The 5,502-nt window shown below is 35.8% G+C and overlaps 2 long non-coding RNA genes and 1 pseudogene across 2 annotated transcripts in view; 2 read left to right on the top strand and 1 right to left on the bottom strand.

Moving 5' to 3' along the window:
• LOC107834220 (uncharacterized) overlaps positions 1-2,899 on the top strand; it is a 12,863-nt gene extending 9,964 nt beyond the window's left edge. Inside the window, exon 3 of the long non-coding RNA XR_001660007.1 lies at positions 2,888-2,899. This is a non-coding gene — a long non-coding RNA (uncharacterized LOC107834220). The remainder of the gene's footprint in view (positions 1-2,887) is intronic.
• Positions 1-5,502, bottom strand: part of LOC103129515 (glutamate receptor ionotropic, kainate 2-like) — a 293,278-nt pseudogene that overhangs the window by 228,017 nt on the left and 59,759 nt on the right.
• The window catches only part of LOC107834218 (uncharacterized), a 19,504-nt gene continuing 19,292 nt past the window's right edge, over positions 5,291-5,502 (top strand). The window contains exon 1 of the long non-coding RNA XR_001660005.1: positions 5,291-5,304. This is a non-coding gene — a long non-coding RNA (uncharacterized LOC107834218). The remainder of the gene's footprint in view (positions 5,305-5,502) is intronic.

Raw genomic sequence — 5,502 nt, 5'->3', positions numbered from 1 at the left:
GGGCCGGATCCGGCCCGCGGGCCGTAGTTTGGGGACCCCTGAGTTAGAGTCTACTTTTATGATCTCATCATCTAGGGATCAACAGCTCAAGAACACAATGACAGATTGAGGAGCACATACAGAAGAATGGACTGAAACTGAAGATGGGCTAATAGCAGTTCATCTTCAGGCTGAGGAAGAACAATGGAAACCAGTGGCTTATGCATCCAGAGCCAAGACAAAAGCTGAATACGGACATACCCAGATAGAAAAAGAATGCTTGGGGCTGGCTTATGGACTAGAAAGGTTTCGGCTATGTGTATGGTCTTTCATCTTTTGTAGTAGGAACAGATCATCCATCATCAAAAACAATCTGAATACGACACTGAGGATTTAGAGGCTGATGATGAAGATGCAGAGGACTACACTGATCTACACTCCAGATTAACGCCTGATTCTTGTGTGAGTTCAACTGAAGAGGATATACAGCGTCATGTGAACGTGTGTCAATGGTGTTGCCTGTGTCAGCTGAAGAGTTTAACCAAATAGAGGGATACAGAGTCACACAGAACATGGATGGCCAATAGGTTCATGCTCACAGTTTTTCAACTGACTGAAGTGATGTGCAAGGACTGTTATTAAAAAAAACAGAATTGTGATTTCACAAGTGTTAAGACAGGATTCATACAGCAGATACAGCAGATTCATGAGGGTCATCTAGGCAAAAAACAAATGTAAAAGAAGAGCTAGAGAATCTGTTTTCTGGCTTGGACTTAATAAGGATATTGAAATGCTAATAAGCAAATGTGAAACATGTCAGGAAAATAGAAACAACCAGAGCAAAGAACCTGAGATGATGTTCTTATAGCCAGGAGTTTTAACATTGAATTTTTATTACCAAAATCATGCCTCTAATTCTACAGTCATGATTATAAGACAAAGTTTGTTCTTTTGGTCTCATGACCAAAACATTTGTGTGATCCATATTGATCATTTTGTGATCAACATGGAGCAACAGTGGACAATCGTTTGCATTTTGTCTTTAACTTATGGAGAAGAAAAACTCTCCATAACAGGAAGAAACCTCCAGCAGAACCTGAACCTGGCTCAATACGAGCGGTCATCTGCCATGACTGACTGGGGACCCAAAAATTGTACGATCAGAGTAGTACTTCAACATGTTAAGTAGAAGTAGATTAAGCTTTAAATAAGCAAGTGCAAAAAGTATTTTTTTTTTAAGTAAAGAACTCAAGTACTGAGTAATTGTTCACAACACATGATTTCATATTTTTAAATTAATGTCAGACAGCCAAAAGTACATTCTGGTATTTTAAAACTAATACGAAAATATTTACACAAATAAGGAGCTCTAGACCAACCATGGTGAATAGTGTAGTCAGTGTTTTTTTATGGGGGAACTTAAAAAAGAATGAAGTAAAATGGCAATATTTCATTATTTTACACATAAGTGAACCAAAGAGCTTTTGAGTCAGCCATTTGTCTAGAACCACCTATGGGCTGCAGGTCTGTGTCTGACCTGTTGGTTAGCATGTTTTTCTTCCTTCTTATAGCTTGATAGGAAGTCAGGTTATCCAAATTAATACAATAATAGTGAAATAATATTGATCACCAAACACTGTATAAAGATAAACATTTTTGTCCACAGAAAGCCCTAACAAACTCTTTCAATGTAGGACAAATAAATTGTTTCTCTTAATATTTATTTACTATTAATCTAATAGTATGATTAATTATTTAAAGGGTCATTTATATTATTTTTGGCTAATACTATTATGAAAAAACATACCATTAAAACTCAACATCTTAAGCAATAATCAAACCATAATAGTCTACTAAAAGCACAACAGGAAGCTTAATCATAGAAAAATATTCTTGATCATGTTGGACCTCAAGAGACGCCGATGTCTGGTCAGTGTTCCTCTCCTGACCCATTCTGCCTGATATAATACAACACACTGTGGGCCACTGAATATCGCAGATGGATTTTTTTAAAAATTGCCTGAATTCATTTCCACTGACATTGTCCTGCCTGGAATGTGCGTCTTCCCACTCACGTCTGTACTTTTGCAAGAGTACTTGCTTCTAAGGACATTGGAGCATCGGTTAAAGGACATTTTAAAAAAAATCCGGGTTGATAGCAGCTCACCGGTGCTGCATAGTGTCTGTCTCCAGGCAACCGTGACAACAGTTTTGGTCCGTAGCATCCTGGGGGGTCCTATGTAGTTCCTGCCATGACAATTTAGCTGACCATAGTACTTTCTGTTTTATTTTGGTCATTATTGATACACTTTGTGGTGCTATGTGTGTGATAGGTGTGTGTATCAGACATTTATAGAAATACGGAACAAATTGCGTCCCATATTGGGTCGATACGGCAGAATAGAAATCAGGAACCACAGAGAGCAATTTAATAAATGTTATTTGCTGTGTCAATAATATTTAAAAATTTCTGCAAATGTTCCTTAAATTATTGGAACATTGATGGAGAACAAGACACTAACAGATGATCTCAAAAACTAGTCATAATTCATAAATAGGACTATTTCATGATTCAAACACACAGGATACAATAAAAAGCATGTCAAATAGTACAAAGTGTTTTTGAGTAAATGTTATTCTATCTGGGTTGCTTCTGCTGGAATTGTGGAACACCATTATGATGACATGCATTACTAGGCACATTTTGTCAAAACTGCGGAAGAAATATTGCACATGATGAATTCAAAACATAAGGAAGATACCAAAAAGGGTTTGATACAAGTTCCTCCCTACAGTTTTTCATGGGGACAGAGATTGATTTATTTTGGTGATTTTTCAGAAAGTTAGACATGATGGCAACAGCAGTCATCCAGAGTCTGGGTTGGTAATAGATTGAAAAAAATGGGAGTGCACTAGTGAAGTGGCATTTTTATGGTTGATCTTAAAGCAGTGAAGGATGGCAGTTGGTAGTCACGCAGAAAGCACTTGTCACAGTGCTCTGGGTTTTTTGATTGAAACATAAACACCTTGAGACATGCAGGCACACTTGGGAGCAAGCCAGGGGAAGCAGCTATAGAAGGAATGTAGGAGGTGTAGGAGTGGGGAGTGGGAGAGAGATTTCACACTCAAACGGTGCCCTAAAGCTTCTCAGTATCCTTCTTTCACTGTTCAGTGGCTTTTCAAGCCCCACCTCTGTAGTTCTTGAAGGGATTAAAAATTGAGCATGTTCTGTGGTCTTTTGGAATCTTTCAGTGGCCTTAGTCATGACTAGGTCACTCACTGCCATCAGCTATTTTTGCTATTCTCGGCTCTGTAAACACAAGCTGTTCTGATACATTATAAATTATTTTATTCAGATCATAATGTATTATCCTGTGTCTCAAATGATAGAAAAGCAAACAAGTACTATCTGCTTTTCTCTGTTATATCTACAAATACAGATATGTAGAAAATACAAAAATCTTTAATTGGATAGAAACAAGCAAAAATATATTCAGGGCAATATTCAGTAATATATTTCTAAAGAGACAAATAAGAGATATTCCAAATTGTAAAACAAATACAAAAGACCTCACTGAGGAGTCAATGTGTTGTCTGCCCATTTTCTTTAATATTGTTACTCATACCATGCAAAAGTACTACTAACATAGTATTATCATTGAATGCACACACACACACACACACACACACACACACACACACACGCACACACACACACTGTTAGGAAAATTACTATTATGGAAATATCCAAGGCAGAAATAAATCAGACATGCTTACATACAATGTAACTATTAAAAAGAAAAAAATATGGATAGAAAATTAAACTAAAAAATTAATAATGAACTTCAAAACCAAATTAACAGACATCATTTTAAAAATGTTGATAAAAAGGGATCTAAAATGGCAGATGAAAATGCATTCAACACAAAAAAGTTCTAAATCAACAAAAAAATAAACAATTATATGAATCCTTAAACCATATAGCTGAAAAATATATTAATATAAATAATATTTTAGTATAATATTCAGATCATAATAACAATAATAATAATATTATTGCACACATTCAATAATATAATAACATACACTGAAAAAAATAAAAATGAAACACTTTTGTTTTTGCTCCCATTTTTCACAAGCTAAAACTTTACACAAAATAACCTTTTCTCTCAAATGTTCACAAGTCTATAAATCTGTGATAGTGAGCACTTTTCCTTTGCATAGATAGGTGTGGCATGTCAAGATGCTGATTAGGCTGCATGGTTATTTCACTGGTGTGCTTTAGGCTAGCTGCAATAAAAGACCAATCTGAAATGTGCTGCCTTGTTATACTGGGGTGTGATCAATACTTGGCTCCCGCAGTGCAACATATCTCCTTCACATAGAGGTGATCAGATTGTTGATTGTGGCCTGTGGAATGTTTTTCCACTCCTCTTCATTGGCTGGTTTGGTTATTTACACATGGTCTGTGATTGTGAGGCCAACTGGATGTACTGCCAAAATCTCTGAAATGCCTTTACAGACGGCTTATGGTAAAGGAATGAACATTCAATTCATTAGCAACTTCAGTTCTGGTCGACATCCCTGTGGTCAGCATTGAAAAACTTGTGACATCTGTGGCATAAAACAACAAGCTGTGTGATAAAACAACAAATTTCAGAGTGACCTTTTATTGCAGCCGGCCTAAATCACACCTGTGAAATAATCATAATGTCTAATAAGCATCTGAATATGCCCCACCTGTCTATGCAAAGTAGAAGTGCTCACTATCACAGATTTAGACAAATTTGTGACCAATATTTGAGAGAAATTATTTTGTGTATATAGAAAATGTTTTAGGTCTTTTGCATGCAAAAATCTAAAACACTTTTGCATGCAAAGATAATGCTCAAAAATCAAGAAAAACCTATTCCCTCTGAATGACCTCATGACCCTATAAGGTGCGCAAACTATTGTTTGAAGAAACAGCTGTCATTTGGTATCGTTTTTCACTGAAAAATCCGTCACAATAATTTGTTGGTCATGAGATTACTTTGGAAGAATAATATTTGGAATGTATGAATTTTTTCAACCTAAGTGTAAAAATCCAAAGATAAACCTTCCCAATAACAAAACTCTCACTTTGGTGTAAATATATTATGTGCACTGCAACAATACAATATTGTGTTCAAGGTGTGACTGCAGTTTAAATACTTTTGTTGAAATTGATTTAGTTTTATTCTTATTACTTTAAGTTATTTATTTTTTTCATCTTTGTGCTCTATTTGTGTATTATTCTTTAGTTTTTGGTCGCTCTCTTCTCTTTTAACTGGATCTGGTAAATTAGTATTGCTCTCCGTCTACCCAACATATATATAACACTATCCTGGCCCTTGCCTTCCTGCGCTATTCTGCTCAATTAAAAATCTTGCTTCATATGGCTTTCTCCCGTGAAGAGGAAAAGTTAGTACATACGCTCCTGATCAAAATCTTAAGACCAGTTAAAAAATTGCAAGAATTTGCATTTTGCACTATTGGATCTTA

This window comes from Poecilia formosa, unplaced genomic scaffold (genome assembly GCF_000485575.1).
Source record: "Poecilia formosa unplaced genomic scaffold, Poecilia_formosa-5.1.2 Scaffold552, whole genome shotgun sequence".
NCBI lineage: Eukaryota > Metazoa > Chordata > Actinopteri > Cyprinodontiformes > Poeciliidae > Poecilia > Poecilia formosa.
This window is presented reverse-complemented; position numbering and strand designations above follow the sequence as displayed.